Raw genomic sequence first — 14,857 nt, 5'->3', positions numbered from 1 at the left:
GCTGAAAATGTATCTGAATTGTATGTAAATTTAAAGCACTGGTATAAGTATTTGTATGTAGATATAATACAGTAAAAATATCAGTAAGATATGATGAAATTCGGAGCTTTGATCTTCTGGTTCCCAGTTTGTTGACCAGTCCACTGAAAGTTCTATAAGCCTGACATTATTTTTAAATGCAGATATTTCCTTTTTAAATTAGATTGATTTTGATGCTGCGATTGCAGTAAATTTCCTCCCAAATTTGCCCTAAACCAGGACACCAATGACTTGGTCTTGTGCTAACTATGCTTTCCTCTGCCTGATTTTAGAGCCCACTGAGGGCTGCTAGGATTCTGAGTAAACAGTTTTATTAGGAATTTAATTCTGTTGAGTGCTGAAAACCTTCTCTTCCTCCTGAATGCTGCTGAGGGTTGCTAGGCACCTCAAAGGGTTAGTGACTATCACAGCTTGCTTAGCACATGGTACTACATATGTCATTTGCAATCTCTGAGTAGAACAAACTTCTACTGCTGTCACTGTAGATTATTCTCTGTGCTTTTGGGGTTGTTTTGCTGTGCTTAGAATGTGAGCCTGTCCCTTATAAAATGGTAATATTCTGTGGACGGGGACTGCTGGATCCAGCAAAAATAAATCACTGAAGACATGGGAACAGAAAAGATTTGAGATTTTTGTGTAAAAGCAGTAATCATTCCTCTGAAAAATTCATAGAAAACCTCTCCAACTTATCAAACCAGCCAATGACAAAGACAGTGTGACAGTAATAATAAATCTTAATTTTCTTACAGTTGTTTTTAGGCCTTGTTCTTTTAGTATTGTTTGTTGTGACGTGTGAGTTCCCACATACTCTGTGTAATGCCAGCAGTATACAGGGTGCACACACCACAAAACAAGCAGATCCCCAAAGCCTCAGGGTATTGAACTGCCCTTTTGTTTCATGTATCCTCTTGCAGAACAACCCACAGAATGACATGCTTTACTGCGTGTCACCTTATTGCTTTATTATTAGCCTTTGTAAAGGTCAGATGGGCCTGACTCAAATTCAAGAGGAAATAATGCTGTACAAAGTTCTCCCTGCATTGAAGGACCTGCATATTTTTCTGAGATCTGCAACAGTATTTTTAATATCATGTCGAAAGCAGAGAACCATTTTCAATTCCCACTGCGGTAATCAATGAGATGTAAAATTGCAGCAGTTCCATGCTGCCTAGAGCCTCTCCTGACAAACCTCGTTTGGTTTGTCAGAATGCATAAAGCACTCATAGGAGCGTAGCATTAGCTCTATTTCTCTGTGATGCAAACAAGCACAGAAAGAAACCAGCTCTTAAGGAGACATTTTCACTTGCCTAAACAGTCCTGCCGTGGCTGCAGTACACCAAAATCTTTCTGTGCTATGCATATTTCTTAGGATGGGAAACAGAGCCATTAGCTGTATGTGTGAGTCAGAAAAGCAATAAACCCATGAGCTAACTCAACAGTTATTTAATTTCTGAAGAAGTAATTCACACATAGAAAGTCAGTCAAGGTAACAGTTCAGGTATGCCGTATATGCTGTACTTATTAGCATGTTTGTGATTACTCAGGAAGGTTATGTTTGTCACTGTGCTGCTGTCTGTGACCATCTGGAACTTAATAAGATACAATGTAGAATTTGCATCCTCCTTTTACACAGACAGAGAACTGTTCCACCTGAAGTAAAATAAATTTTCCAGGTACTAGCAACTCTAAGCCATTGAAAGAAGCCAGCAGTCAGGAATCCACTGAACTATGAGTATATAAATTCATTTGACAGTTCTATAGAAACTCTTTTGCAATATATATTTAGGAGGAAGAAATGCTCAATGCTGGATGTTTTGCAAGTATGCAGAGTATACTCCCAGATATTTTCCTGTGGGTGTCATTACAGATGGAGTGATTGGGTAGCCTGTGGCATTAGCAACGGGTGAGAAACTCCTTGTCTATGCCTCTAATGCCGATAACTGCAATCATCCCTTATCAATTCCTTGGAGGCGTTTAAAAAATGTTCTCTTCTCATTCCCTCTGCTACTGAAGCAAACATCAGTTTTGTATGATGACATTCTTCTTGACTACCTTAGCTGATAAGCAAAGGATTGAATGAATGTTTGTAAATTAGGTATTCTTTCTCTGCACTGATTATTCTTTAAGCATAGAAATTAAGGGGATTGCAAGTTTCCATCTCATTCTAGAGCTGTCTTTCAGAGCTATATTACAATTTTCTTTGCTTAATTTTGATATTTCTAATGAATAAGTATGAGTAAATATGCAACAGCTAGCATTTCCAAGCTTTCACAAATCGTGTTAACCTTCTTGACAGGAACAAAAAAGAAAAAAAAAAAGAAAAAAAAAACCAACCAAACAAACAAAAACCAAAACCAACAAAAAAAAGTTTAGTAAAACATGTCTCAAGTATTCCATCCACTTCTTAATTAGCAAGTCAACAAAATATGAGTTTTCACCTCATGACTGTATTGCATGATTTGAATTGAAGAAAACACAGACTTTGGAGATAATAACATGTAACCTGACAAGAGAACAGATGGAGAACTGGATATGTTGGAATCGCTGTCTCCATGTGGTTGTGTCAGGAGCTTGGTTGCTATACTCATCTACTATGAGATTTTGGCCACAGACTAGGGGAAGTCAGGGAAAATGTGGAGAATGATCTGTAAAGCGGAAATCTGAAATTCTTCATGTAATATTTCTGTAAATCGCTAAACAAACCCACCATGTGTCACAAATGTGATGGTCTCTGAACTCCAATTTCTGAAGCATGATAGCAGCATAATTTGCTGGGTTTGTGGGTTTTCTTAGGGGTGTTTAGTCACTTGGGTACAATATCTGCTTCTCAAGTTGAAAGTTGGACTGATTATACTGGATATCAGCCAAAGATTAAATTTTATTTTTGAAGGGTATTTGAAGAAAGGGGGAAAATAATGGGAATTTGCTATTAAACTTCAATTTTATCGAGTTTTGTTTGTCTCTTAGCAAAACAGAGGTTCCTTCTTTAGCACACTGATACCTGTTGAAATTTTGCTGTATCTAGATTGTCATTTGAATTTGTGGTTTGAAATGTTTGCAAAGTTCCATACCTAATTGTTTCTAGATGTGTTCTTTTACTTTTTTTTTTCCCACTCAGGAGGTCAGTATAACTGTTGTGTATATCCTTTTGTTACTGAATACAAGCATAAAACATGGTCCAGGTTTTATTTTATCCCTCGTGTCCTGAACTTGGTCTTCTGGTCAGTGCATGCTGCTGCTTGACAAGAAGTTGTGCAGCACAATTCCCTGTTCTGTGGAGAAATTGCCCCACAAGTTCCTGTACAGTCAAGTCCTGGGCAACTGCAGTCACAAAAGGTGTGATTATTTTTTTTCCTTCCTTTTTTATTTCCCTAATCATGGATAAAAATGGCCTTTCAAACAAAATGTTATGAGTGTCCAAGACAGAAATTCAAAAAGTGATAAAATTTATAGCCGATATTAATTTAAAATAATTTAATAATTTAAAACTTGTAACAATCTTTTTTTCAGGAGGCTGAAAATATGATAGGTCTCAGTGAGGTGTTCTCTTCATCCTTGAAATATGACTCGGCAACCAAGAATACATGTGGGGGTTTTGTCTACTGTGGATTTAATTGAGCTGAAATCTCTTGAGCTGTGTTCAAAAGGTTTCTATGTTTTGAGTGTGCTGTAAAGGAGAGCAAACTTGTTTTCTGGGGTGTATTCCAAGATAATAATCAATACATTTTAGCTAATATTCACAGATTAAGGTCTTTGTAATACTCTGGTGAACAATGTCCAACGTAGACTACAAAGACTACAGTTGATTTCCAGACCAGTTTTGGATTACTGATCTTGAAGATACATTTTACTGTAGTCATGATCCCAAATAAAGGAATCAGAACCCAGTACTATCTCTCCATGTCCAGATCGTCACTTGTGTGCTCCCTCTTTTGCTTCTGTCCCCAGAAATTTTACATGGTTAACAAGCACAGTTCTGCTTCAGGTGTATGAAGTCTACCTTATCACTCCTCCAACCACCTGAAAAGAGGTTGTAGGGAGGTGGAGTTTGTCTCTTCTCACAGGTAACAAGTGGCAGGAAGAGATAAAACGGCCTCAAGTTGTGCCTCAAGATGAAATATGCCTCAAGGGGAGGTTTAGATTGGATATTAGGAAAAAATTCTTCGCAAAAGAGGTTGTCAAGCATTGGATCAGGCTACCCAGGGCAATGGTTAAGTCACCATCTGTGGAAAGGTTCAAAAAAACATGTGGTTAGGGCAGTTGAGGCCATGGTTTGATGGTGAACGTTGTGGTGGTGCTCGTTGACAGGCTTGGTGATCATGGAGGTCTTTTCCAACCTTAATGCTATGAAATAAACCTTTTTCTGGAAGATCTTCAGTTCAAACTGAAGAAGGAATTGAACTGAGTATCCCTTGTTCCTTGCAAGTACTTTACCTACTAGATTATATGCAAAAGAAGAAAGTTTCCACTCGTGGTTTTTTAATTAACCAACCCTTTTTCCCTTGGATGTGTGGGTTCTCCACACTTTTAATTATATTAAACAACATTTTATGGGTTATTACACATGCACTGCACTGTATCTAAAAAAGTAAACTAAGTTTAATTGTATAATTAAAAAAAAAAAGGTGAAAAGGGATATTTCCACAAATTTCACCATTCTTTATTTGCAATAATTAAAGGTGATATTAATGGATAGATAATGCAAGTACAACTGTGATTCTCAGACCATAAAAATTAATACTTGAGATGATAAAATTCTGCTTGCAAATATTTCTAAAATGCTGAACTAGGTAACCTGCTTGTAAAGGCAAAGTCAGCTCTGAGACTTTATAAGGCCTACTAGATACTAACTGTATTTGATTCCAGATTTGCAATGTGAAAATAGGTACTGCATATTTTGGAGGGAAAAATTTACAAGCTGAGTTCATGTATCTTAATGAGGGTTCATAAGCTGGCCACCACTGCCTGTGGTTATGGCATTGCCCGTGCCATTTTCTATCAGTTTGTTTCATTATGCTTGTATGAATACTTCTTTTGCATGAATGTGGTTTTGACAGCTTTGGAAAACTGGAGTGTTGAGCTGGAACTGATGGTATTTTTCACATCTTGGTAATCAGTGTAACAGCAAGCAAATGTTCCTGGTAGAGATCTGGTGACTATTCTCTTTTTACTTTTCAGAGGGAAGAGAACTAGTTTTAAATTGAACATGATTTCCAAAACATCTTGTTTTTAAAGGAGAGAAGATGATTTCTATGTCCTTTTCATGTTTAAAGCCTCAGTTTCTTTTCCAAAAGGTGTTCAAATATTTTTCTTGCCTGTTTCTATCTTTTAAAGTTGGATCATTTAGTCTGAACCATCAACTGTACTCTTATTGTACATATGTACAACATTGTACTATATGACCATCACACATAATCAGTCTGTTAATTTATAGGTTTTAATTGCTTTTGGCTGTGTTTATTTTTGGAAAATTTTTGAAAGTATCATTATTATCAAAGAAATACATCACTAATTTATGAACAATTTGCAGATAAGAAAGCAGCTGATATTTTTAACTGCTTTGTTTTGTACTAGTATACTACACTGTTGCAATAGCACTCAGTGAAAATGTTTTGATCTTTAATCTCTAATGGCTCTACACTGGTTGTTTGGTGGGTTTTTTTTTTTCAGTTTTCATTAACAATTTGGGGATTTTCCCTGTTCTTTTGCAGGTAACACTGCATACCACCTTCCAGCAATGCAAGCCGCTGCTATTTTCTACTCAGTATATTGCAGGGAATAATATTAGCTGTGCTTCAGTCCCTGCTTGTCAGTCTCCACCTTATATTCACCTCAAGAGTAACAATGATATGTGACTATGCACATATACTGTAAAATAAATCATCTTCTTCATTAGTACAAGACAAATAATATTCTTCAAATCCTTCTGAAAAGAGTTTTTCAGCTACAAAGCAGGCATCTATAAAAATCTTTCTTTCTGAAAACTCAGGGAATAAGTTTTTTCCCATGTGCAACACCAGAAAATGATGTCACTTTCTTTGACAATACCTTGAGGGTATGAAGGGCAAAAAATAGATTAAAAGAGGGGGTAGGTCTTTGGCATTATTAATATAATCAAAATTTTCTGTATTTGGAAACTCTCTGACGTGGGAAATGAATAGTGTCTAGGATGTATCAACATGAACTAGTGAGTAGGAGCATCCTGTAATTCCTTTCATGTAACAGAATTATAAAATTGTTTGGATCAGAACAGCTCTTAAGAGTCAGCTCTTAGTGCCAGCCGCTTGTCCTCTATGCTTTGTTTCTGAAGCTGATTTACATAAATTCACTTCTAATTAATGATTGAAAATTCTACAAAATGGTATTAGGTAGGTAAAAGATTTGTAAAATTTTGGTATAAGCAACATATACACCAGCAGAGGAATAGAAAATAGAAATAATTCACATAAATAATAACAATACTACTAATAATAGAGAATTTTAGTTTTTATTTTGAAAAAAAAATAATGGGTTTAGCTGCTTTTCAAAAATAGTTACTTGTGTCTTACTGTGATTAAAATAGGACTCTGGAGCTCAAAATTGCTTGCTGAATTTTTCTGTGACTCTAGATCTTTTAAGACTGTCACCTTCCTATTTTGCAGAGATAAAGATTTTCAGGCTCCTTTGATGATATTGCATTCTGGTATGGCAAAATTCCTTATTGTTAAGATGGAGCTACAGCAGAAATGCTGATAGGGAAGGTGAATATAAGTTTAAAATTATCAGTTCAGTAGAACTCAGTAGCACTCATTCTATTCCTTTGTCGACAACATGGGTTGTTTTTCCACCAAAGATGAAGAATTTTTTTCTCTCTGGCCTACTCTCTGTTCCATTGCAGCCATACTGAATTTAGCACTTGATGAAGTGGCCCCTAATTTATTTATTTTGCTATATTTAAAATGCTAGACAACACTATCAAATGTTCTTCAATCTCTTTTCTTTCTGTTTGTGAATATCACACTGTGTTATACAAACACAGCAGGGATGAAATCTAAAACAAATGCACATTTGTGTCTACAACACCAAAATGTGTATTTATAGATGAACAACAAACCAGGTCAAATCTTTCACAGTAAAAAGTAAATTAAACAGCCATTTGTCAGATGAGTATCTAGAGACCATTATTACGAGTCAATAGAACTGAGCTTAAAATGGGGGAAATATTGTCAGGGGAAAATATTTTTAATGACATTTTGTGTTTATAAGCACACACAGACACTCACATTAAAAAGACACCAGTCTGGTTTTCGCACAGTACTGCTGCTCTGAAATGAATCACTCACAGCTTTGTATTAGTTAGGCTGAGCAAGACAAATAGTCTAGAAGATTGGTTTAACACAAATTAACTCATTTATTGATTAGATGTACAAAAACATTTCCAATCAATAGTGGATGAGTGAATATTTTTGCTGCAGCAGATCACAGAGAAAATTATTTTAGAATTTAGAATGTATACCTTATCTGAACTGATTTTGGAGAAGTATCCATGCGTATTACCTAATCCCCATCTGCTTAACTCGAAAACAGAAGTATAAAAATATTAGCATAGCAGGCATGCAACTATTCTGTGGTTTGTTTCCATCTGCCTATCTTGAAAGAAGAAAAAGCAGAAGTGCAGTATATATAGAAAGTACAGGTTTTGTGCAGGAGAATAGTCCTTACTCAGGGTTTAACTAAGCTAAAAGATCAGGGTGAAATGTAGTTACGACCTTGGCCATAAATAGTCGGGGTTTATGAGGTTTGGCCAATTCTAAAATCTAAAAAAAAGTTCTATTCTGTTAAGCATGTTCAATAAAATAGAACTCTGAAATAGCAGAATATGTAAAAAACTGAAGGGAATGAAAGCTAACAAGAACACCTTTTCGAACCATCAAGGAAACACCAGTAGCTTGTTTTACTGCACAGTGAGTCAGCAGTCAGAGGTGAGATTTAACTCTTAAGTTCTTCATATTTACTGCTAGTAGAGAACTTGTATATAGACACCTTTCTTTAAGGAACTTTCTAGTATTTTCTCTTTGTACCCTGAGTTGAAAGTTTTATGTGAGCATAGCACACTATGATTTTCTGTTTTACTGATTTTACTCCTGTTACTTAACATGTAAGTACCCAGAGCTCACACACATTTCTACTAACAGCTTGCAAGTGATTCAGATTCATAAATAACAGAATCTAATGCTATTTCACACATCCAAGGATATCCAAGACTTCAGGAGCAGGCAGATAAGGCCTTGAATCTACGAGAAACTTGTGCTCTTCTAGAAGGGCAACTCAGGGGCAGACGTAGTAACAAAGTATAACAACCTCCTTTCTTTTTGCAGTTGGATGTTACCCTGTTAGTGATATTTATTAAAAATAGCAAGAACTGGGTAGCTATGTTTTTTCTTCTGCTTATTTATGTTCTTTACTGTCATCATGGTAGCATATGTTACTATGTGTAGTCTTTCTTTTATAAATCTTCCTTTTACTGCAGCACTTTTCAGCCCTTTGCAATCTATAAAAATATAGCTGCTTTGAGAACAATTACAAAAATCCGGTTATAACTTCAATGAGTTTTTCTTACTTACTGCCATAATGAATTTTTAGAAAATATTTAAATATTTTACATCAAATTTTGATCAGTTGCTGGCCTAAGTCTAAAGTAAAATCAGTGCACTTGAAATGAGGAGCTGTGTTTTTGAATACTTATATTGATTGTTTTCAAAAGGTTTTTTGCAATTCTTCTTGGTGACTTAGTTATTCAAGCAAAGATTATAGTTTCATATTGATGATAATTTCCTTGCTCTCTTCCCCCCCCCCCCAAAGCTTCATTTCCTTTGTATTGACCTTTTCCCAAATCCTCCTTAGCATTTCATTTTTCTGTAGTCCATATCCAGAAAATGAGACCATTTTGCATCTCTCTCTTTTCAAGGAGGGAAGGAGGGAAGGGAGGAAGGAAGGAAGGGTTCTTTTTTTGGTATTATCTTTTGGGAAGGAAGGATGGATCTCTCTTTTTGGTACACTCTTCTTTTGGGAGCATAAGTGCATAGCAGGTGAGGTTTTCCATTGTTAATGTAATAGATTTAGTATCTAATTATGGTCTCTGAAATTTTGGATAAGTCTGCTTGCAACTTAGTTTTCCATATACCTTGAGAAAGTTCATTTTCTCTGGTTGATTTTCCTTTGCTAGCTACTTTGGCACAGTTCAATCTATTCATTCTGTAGAAAACCCTATTATATATATATATATATTTTTTTTTATGAAAATGCATGAAAAAGTATTTTTCTCTATTGTCTGTTTACATGCCCTAGAACAACTTAAAAGCAGACTTCTCACAAGAGTAAGTGAGAAAACAGACATGTAAGTCTGTGCTTCTTGTACTCTTCAGTAAGTTTATTTTCAGAGAGTTTGACTTAACATTTAAAAACATATGTAATTGTGATCATACTTTGTAAGGGTAGGAAACACCACATGCTCTAGTTTTACTATAATAATCATGCTCTATGAAAAATGAACATAAGTATGGAAATTCATTTCCAATAAGCAACTAGTTAGTTTTGGATTATATTTGGAGTTTATTTGTATTACAATAACTCAGAGGAGTAAAGATTGAGATATTTGCTGCTAACTACAATGTTACACTACTGTGTGGAGTGACAGAGGGAAAGGAACTAAGAAAATTGTTTATAGTTAGCCTACAAATAGAAAAAAGAAATCCCAGATCTTTGTTTACTTCCAGTAACTTTCTTCCTCCTGTTTATTGAATAATTTTGACCATTTTAATTTCTATGAGTATTTTCATTATTCAGAAGTTTCTCTACAAAATGTCACTTTTTTAACCAGCAAGTTGTTTTTGAATAATTCCTATAATTCATGTTGTTGCTCTTATTTTATTTTATTGGATGTTGATATGCCACCCAATATATATTTTTATTGCCTGTTACAAAATTGAGGAGATTTTAAAAATATATTCTTTTCCTACTATTGAATTGGGAGTAAATTTTAACTGATACATAAGTATTTGAAAATACCAATATTTAAAAAATCTTCCATAATCCTACAGTATTACTACAACCTAATCTTTAGGTATGTAGCCCTGTTGGTAAGAAATTCAGTGGAAGTTAGAAGTTCTGGTTTCAGATTTATGTTCTGTCACAGATCCACTGCACATCCTTTAAGGACAAAGCATAACTAAAGGTCACCTTAATCAGAAAAAAATTAAATTAAGTGATTAAGGCATATTGAGATATCTTAAGACATATTGATTTGTTGAGTTTCAGGCTTCAGTTTGATCCAGAAGTAAATGCAAGTTCTTCCATCTGAGTTCAGGGTTGGAAATAGTAAGACACAAATCCCATATCTTCATCATGTGACTGCAGGCTATGAATACGTGGCATTTCTTTACCACATCATTTGAGAGAGCTTGTTAAGCTCTTCAGAGCACATATTTGACCATCTCTTCCTCTCTCTTTTTTATTTTCCCCCCTTCTTTTTAGTTAGAGGAGATTGCTGTGTTGATAAGGACATAAAGTATTTGCAAAGCACGGGTTGTATAGAACTGGCAAGAGAATAAGTATTTTCTTAATGTAGCATAGGGATACTTTCTGTGATGTCCTCAATTTTACACTTATAATGACAAAAAAACAAAAACAAAACCAAAAATGAAAACCAAAAATGAAAACAAACCAACAAAAAAAGACCCTGAGGAAATAGTCTTTTCCACGAAAACCTGATGGCTGGCTCTGGGAAAGACAATCCATATCCTGTTTCAAGCTAACAAGCAGTCGCATCCAAACCTTTCAGATTGTCCTTCTTTGAGTCTCAAACACAACAGATCAGCTTTAATCTCCATTTCCCTCTAGAGCTTGGTTGATACTGGAACAGTTGGTGACCCAGAGCAGTAGCACAAACTCTCCTCACGATAAGTAAGAGCTGCAGGCTGCATGAGCACTGTAACCTTCCAGAAGCACCTAGGATTTCACAGGGAAAAAACTTATCAATGAATCAAACCAACAGGGAGGGCAAGAAATACCAGTGCCTATTACATCAGTAGCTTCCTACGGAGACTAATCTTTTGTTTAACAGAAACTGAGATTTTCTTAGTTCCCAAGCAAAATCAAGGATGCAGGTACCTCTCTGCAAAACCGAGCACTGTGTCCTTCACTTAGGCAGACATTACATGTTTGGAATCCACTGTTAGAAGGAAGGAACAAACAGCTCTTTGTTTCTGTATTCTCCTTATAGACATCCTCATAAATAAATATATAAATGAAAACTCTCCAGAATTAGTATAGACTAAGAAAGCTCTGTGGGGGTTGCTAGGCAGCCAAGGCCAAAGGAAGAGAAAGCAGGCAGGTCTTTGAAAAACAGAATCAGTGACTTATGGGTTATCTGAAGTCATAATTTACTCAATTGTCTTTTGTCATAAACAAGAGACAGTAGAATTTATTTTCCTTTAGCAAATGAACCACGTTTTTAAAAGATTTTATATAAAAGACCTGTTTTATATCTCATACCTCTCTGTGTTTTAAAGCTATGAAATTTTATGCATGATTATGATTTCTAATCTTTGCTTATTACTACTGCAGAAATTTGATGCAGTATATAGAAACTATAACTTGTAAAATATTTATCAAATTAATTTTTTAAAAATCTTTTTTTCAATTTTAATTTTTACTATGGTGTGCACATTAAACTCTAGAGGAAGAAAGTTTCCAATGCTGGAAGGAATGCCTTGCCCTCAAGAGGTGTACACAGGAATGTTTCAACGTCACTAATGACAGGAAAAGGCCTAATTTCTAGCACCTTGCCCCATGTGGTGTATGATGAAGCTACTCCTTACAGAAATGCAGAAATAACCACCCCCTTCCTATTACTGCTAAGTGTAGAAAATACTGGCATTTCTAACAGGCAAGGCAAGGTTGTCATCTGCAAGATTAGGTGATCACATTATTGACTAATTGCTGCCTTTGAAATATCTGTTTATATTTGTGCCTTAAAAGTCTTTTTTGAAATTAAGTGTGCCTTCAGCAGTTCTGGCATACCCACATACATTGAGGGGGCACTGTAATCCTACAACTCCCCTCCCTTCTCAGATTGTGTATGACAGCTCTAGATCATGGTTTATTCTACCTGAGTTATTCTCTCTCAATGCCATCAATTTATGACTAGAGAAGATTCAATTTCTGTATCACAGTTTCTCCATCTGTGTTTCTTCCACAGGGTGGATGCTGTGGGGGGGTCCAGGCAGCTCTGTGGAACAGTCTCCAGTGGGCTAGTAGGATGAGAAGGTCCAGGGGTGGTTTGGGAAACAAGGAGAAACATCACCTCCCGAGACGGTAAACCTACTGAAAAGGTAATTCCTATTAGGATATTGGTATGCAAGTCAGTTTTCAGGCTCCATGGATATGCTGGATTGCATGGCAGAACACTGGTAGGGAAGGGGAGCACAAACCTTTGTTGTTGTCTGACTGTTCATACACCATCTCCTGAATATCTTTCCAGAGCTTCTTAAACTGTGCTGAGTTTCAATTCCCATCCATGTGTGAGAGAGAATTTGGATGCTGTGTCTTACAGGGGTTTTCTTGTTTTCCTGTTAGAGAATACAAATCACAAATTTATGGTAACTTTCCAAGAAATTCCTTATAGGAATTAAAACCCTGAATATGCCAACCTAAACGTCTTATAACAATTTAGGAGAGTAAAATGTTCTTTCACAGGGAGAACTACTAGTTGAATTTACTTTTGTAAAGTACATAAGTACATAATCTTTTTTGTTGGTTTTTTTCAGTCTCACCTTAGCTACTGTGTTTGTGGAGACTCTCTTCCTACCCTGAAGCCTTAACTATGGATGTTTTGTTCATAGCATTTCAGAAGTCCAAGAGAATGTGCAAACTAAAAGTCTCTCATTCCTCAGAGTAACTGTGATGCTTCCTCCTTCATGTTAAAAGGTAGAATTGAGCCATGAAGCACCAAAACAATTTCTGCTGTCCCGAAAGCCCTGCTATAGGTGTATTTTTGAGCCCAGTTAACTTATCATATGTCCATGCTATACACTAATTTCTTGGTTCTCAGCTAAAATTAAGTTTGCTGAACAAACAGATTTTGTTCACTCATCCCAAACCAATCATTTCCCATGGTACGTTTTGAAATGTCTGACAGGCTGCCATGCTTCTTTTCTTTATTAATGTGCCTTAATGTATGCAGAGTGCAAGAAAAATAACAATGGAAAATCACACTGGTAGAAAATAAAATGGGATTTTTGATGCAAAAGTTTTTGTAAGTATCTATTCCCACATCTCATGAGACACTGAAAAAACATAAAATATAATTTAATAGGGAAATGTTTTTTCTTTGCTCAGTATCGATGTTTTGGCTGATTGAATGGTTAGGCATTCAAATGTGTCTGGAAAATACCTTCCTTTTTGTTGCTGATGAGCTCCCTCCAGCTCCCTGTCATTCATTCATTAAAACAGTTCAGAGAATCCACTGCTACAATTCACAAATTTGTGACAGAAGAAATGTTTGATACAGGAAAGGGAGGCCTTGCCTCCTGCATTTATACATCTGGTTATAGTTTTCAGCTTATGATCTGCTTTTCAACAATCTTCCGGTCACACTTGTTGCTAATCAATTCAAACTAGCTTCTCCAGACCTAATTTGGTTTTCTATTATCTAGTAGAAGGGAGTTTATGTAGCTTTTTTAGTGAGGGCCCAGTAATCTTTACAAAAAAATGGCACCAATTTGTCTTAGGTACTTTACTGTAAACAAAGACAGGAGTAGCTTGCTAATGGTTGGAACTGGTCTCACATCCAGAGGACCCAGTGTCAGTCCCTCACTGTGTTTCAGGTGTCTCCTTGATTGCATTTTATTACCTGCAATGTGGGCAGACTCTCATGGAACTTCCATAATGTTCCTTTGTTGATGCTTTAGTTACAATCCCTTCTCAAAGGGGAAAAAGGATCTTTTCCTTTAAGGGAAAGGTGTCATTAAAAGAGCTTTAAATTAGATTTGAAGAGGGAAAGGGATAAAACCAGGCTCACTAGAGAAAAGCCTGGGGGTAACGTGCCAGTGTTTGTGGGATGGTGTGCTAGAAGGTCCTTCAGAATGCTCAGTGGTGTGCTGAGTGCACCTGAGCACGTTTGAAATGCCTTTATGCTAACATACACAGCATGAGCAGTGTAGTGGGGCTGACCCTGGCCAGATACCAGGCACCCATCAAAGCTGCTCTGTCAATCCCCTCCACACCTGAATAGGAGAGAGAAAATATAAAGAACATTTAATCAGTTGAGATAAGGACACTCCCCAAATACCATTATGGGCAAAACAGACTCAGACTGGGGATAGTAGTTGATCTTATTACTAACAGAATCAGAGCAGGATGACAAGAGGCAAAAAAGTCTTAAAAACACCCTCCCCCCATCTCTCCCTCATTCCCAGCTCTACCTGCCCCCATCCAGCAGTGCAGGGAGACAGGGAAGGGGGGTTGTGGTCAGTTAATCCCGGGTTGTTTCTGCCACTGCAAAGGAGTCCTTCCCCTGCTCCAGCATGGGGTCCCTCCCAAGGGAGATGGTTCTCTATAAACTTCTCCATTGTGAGTCCATCCCACAGGCAACAGTTCTCCACAAACTTCTGCAATTTGAGTCACAAGAGCAAGAGCAGGATTCTCCAGTGGGGACAGATCAGTGTGGTTGTACATACAAATGTGAGGAAGAGTCTGGAAAGCCCTGCAGAATGAGATCTGGGGAACTGGGTCAGTGGCAAATTGAATGCAGTGCCCCGATAACCAAAAGAGCCTCCTG

The 14,857-nt window shown here is 36.6% G+C and overlaps 1 protein-coding gene across 8 annotated transcripts in view; it reads left to right on the top strand.

The window, feature by feature from the left end:
• The window catches only part of LRRC4C (leucine rich repeat containing 4C), a 502,291-nt gene that overhangs the window by 437,041 nt on the left and 50,393 nt on the right, over positions 1-14,857 (top strand). For 6 of the 8 annotated variants that reach the window (XR_010721885.1, XM_066187873.1, XM_066187872.1 and 3 more), the window contains one exon: positions 12,278-12,410. The exons of 1 other annotated variant lie outside the window; for it this stretch is intronic. The gene's annotated coding sequence lies outside the window, so the exon portion shown is untranslated. Of the gene's footprint in view, positions 1-12,277; positions 12,411-12,845; positions 14,427-14,857 lie in introns of those variants that run through there. One more of the 8 variants, XR_010721884.1, reaches the window with a different exon arrangement.

This window comes from Chamaea fasciata, unplaced genomic scaffold (genome assembly GCF_029207755.1).
Source record: "Chamaea fasciata isolate MVZ Bird 193981 ecotype frontalis unplaced genomic scaffold, bChaFas1.0.hap1 SCAF_7, whole genome shotgun sequence".
NCBI classification, from domain to species: Eukaryota; Metazoa; Chordata; class Aves; order Passeriformes; family Sylviidae; genus Chamaea; species Chamaea fasciata.
The sequence above is the reverse complement of the archived record's forward strand: the minus strand, read 5'-3'. Positions and strand labels throughout refer to the sequence as shown.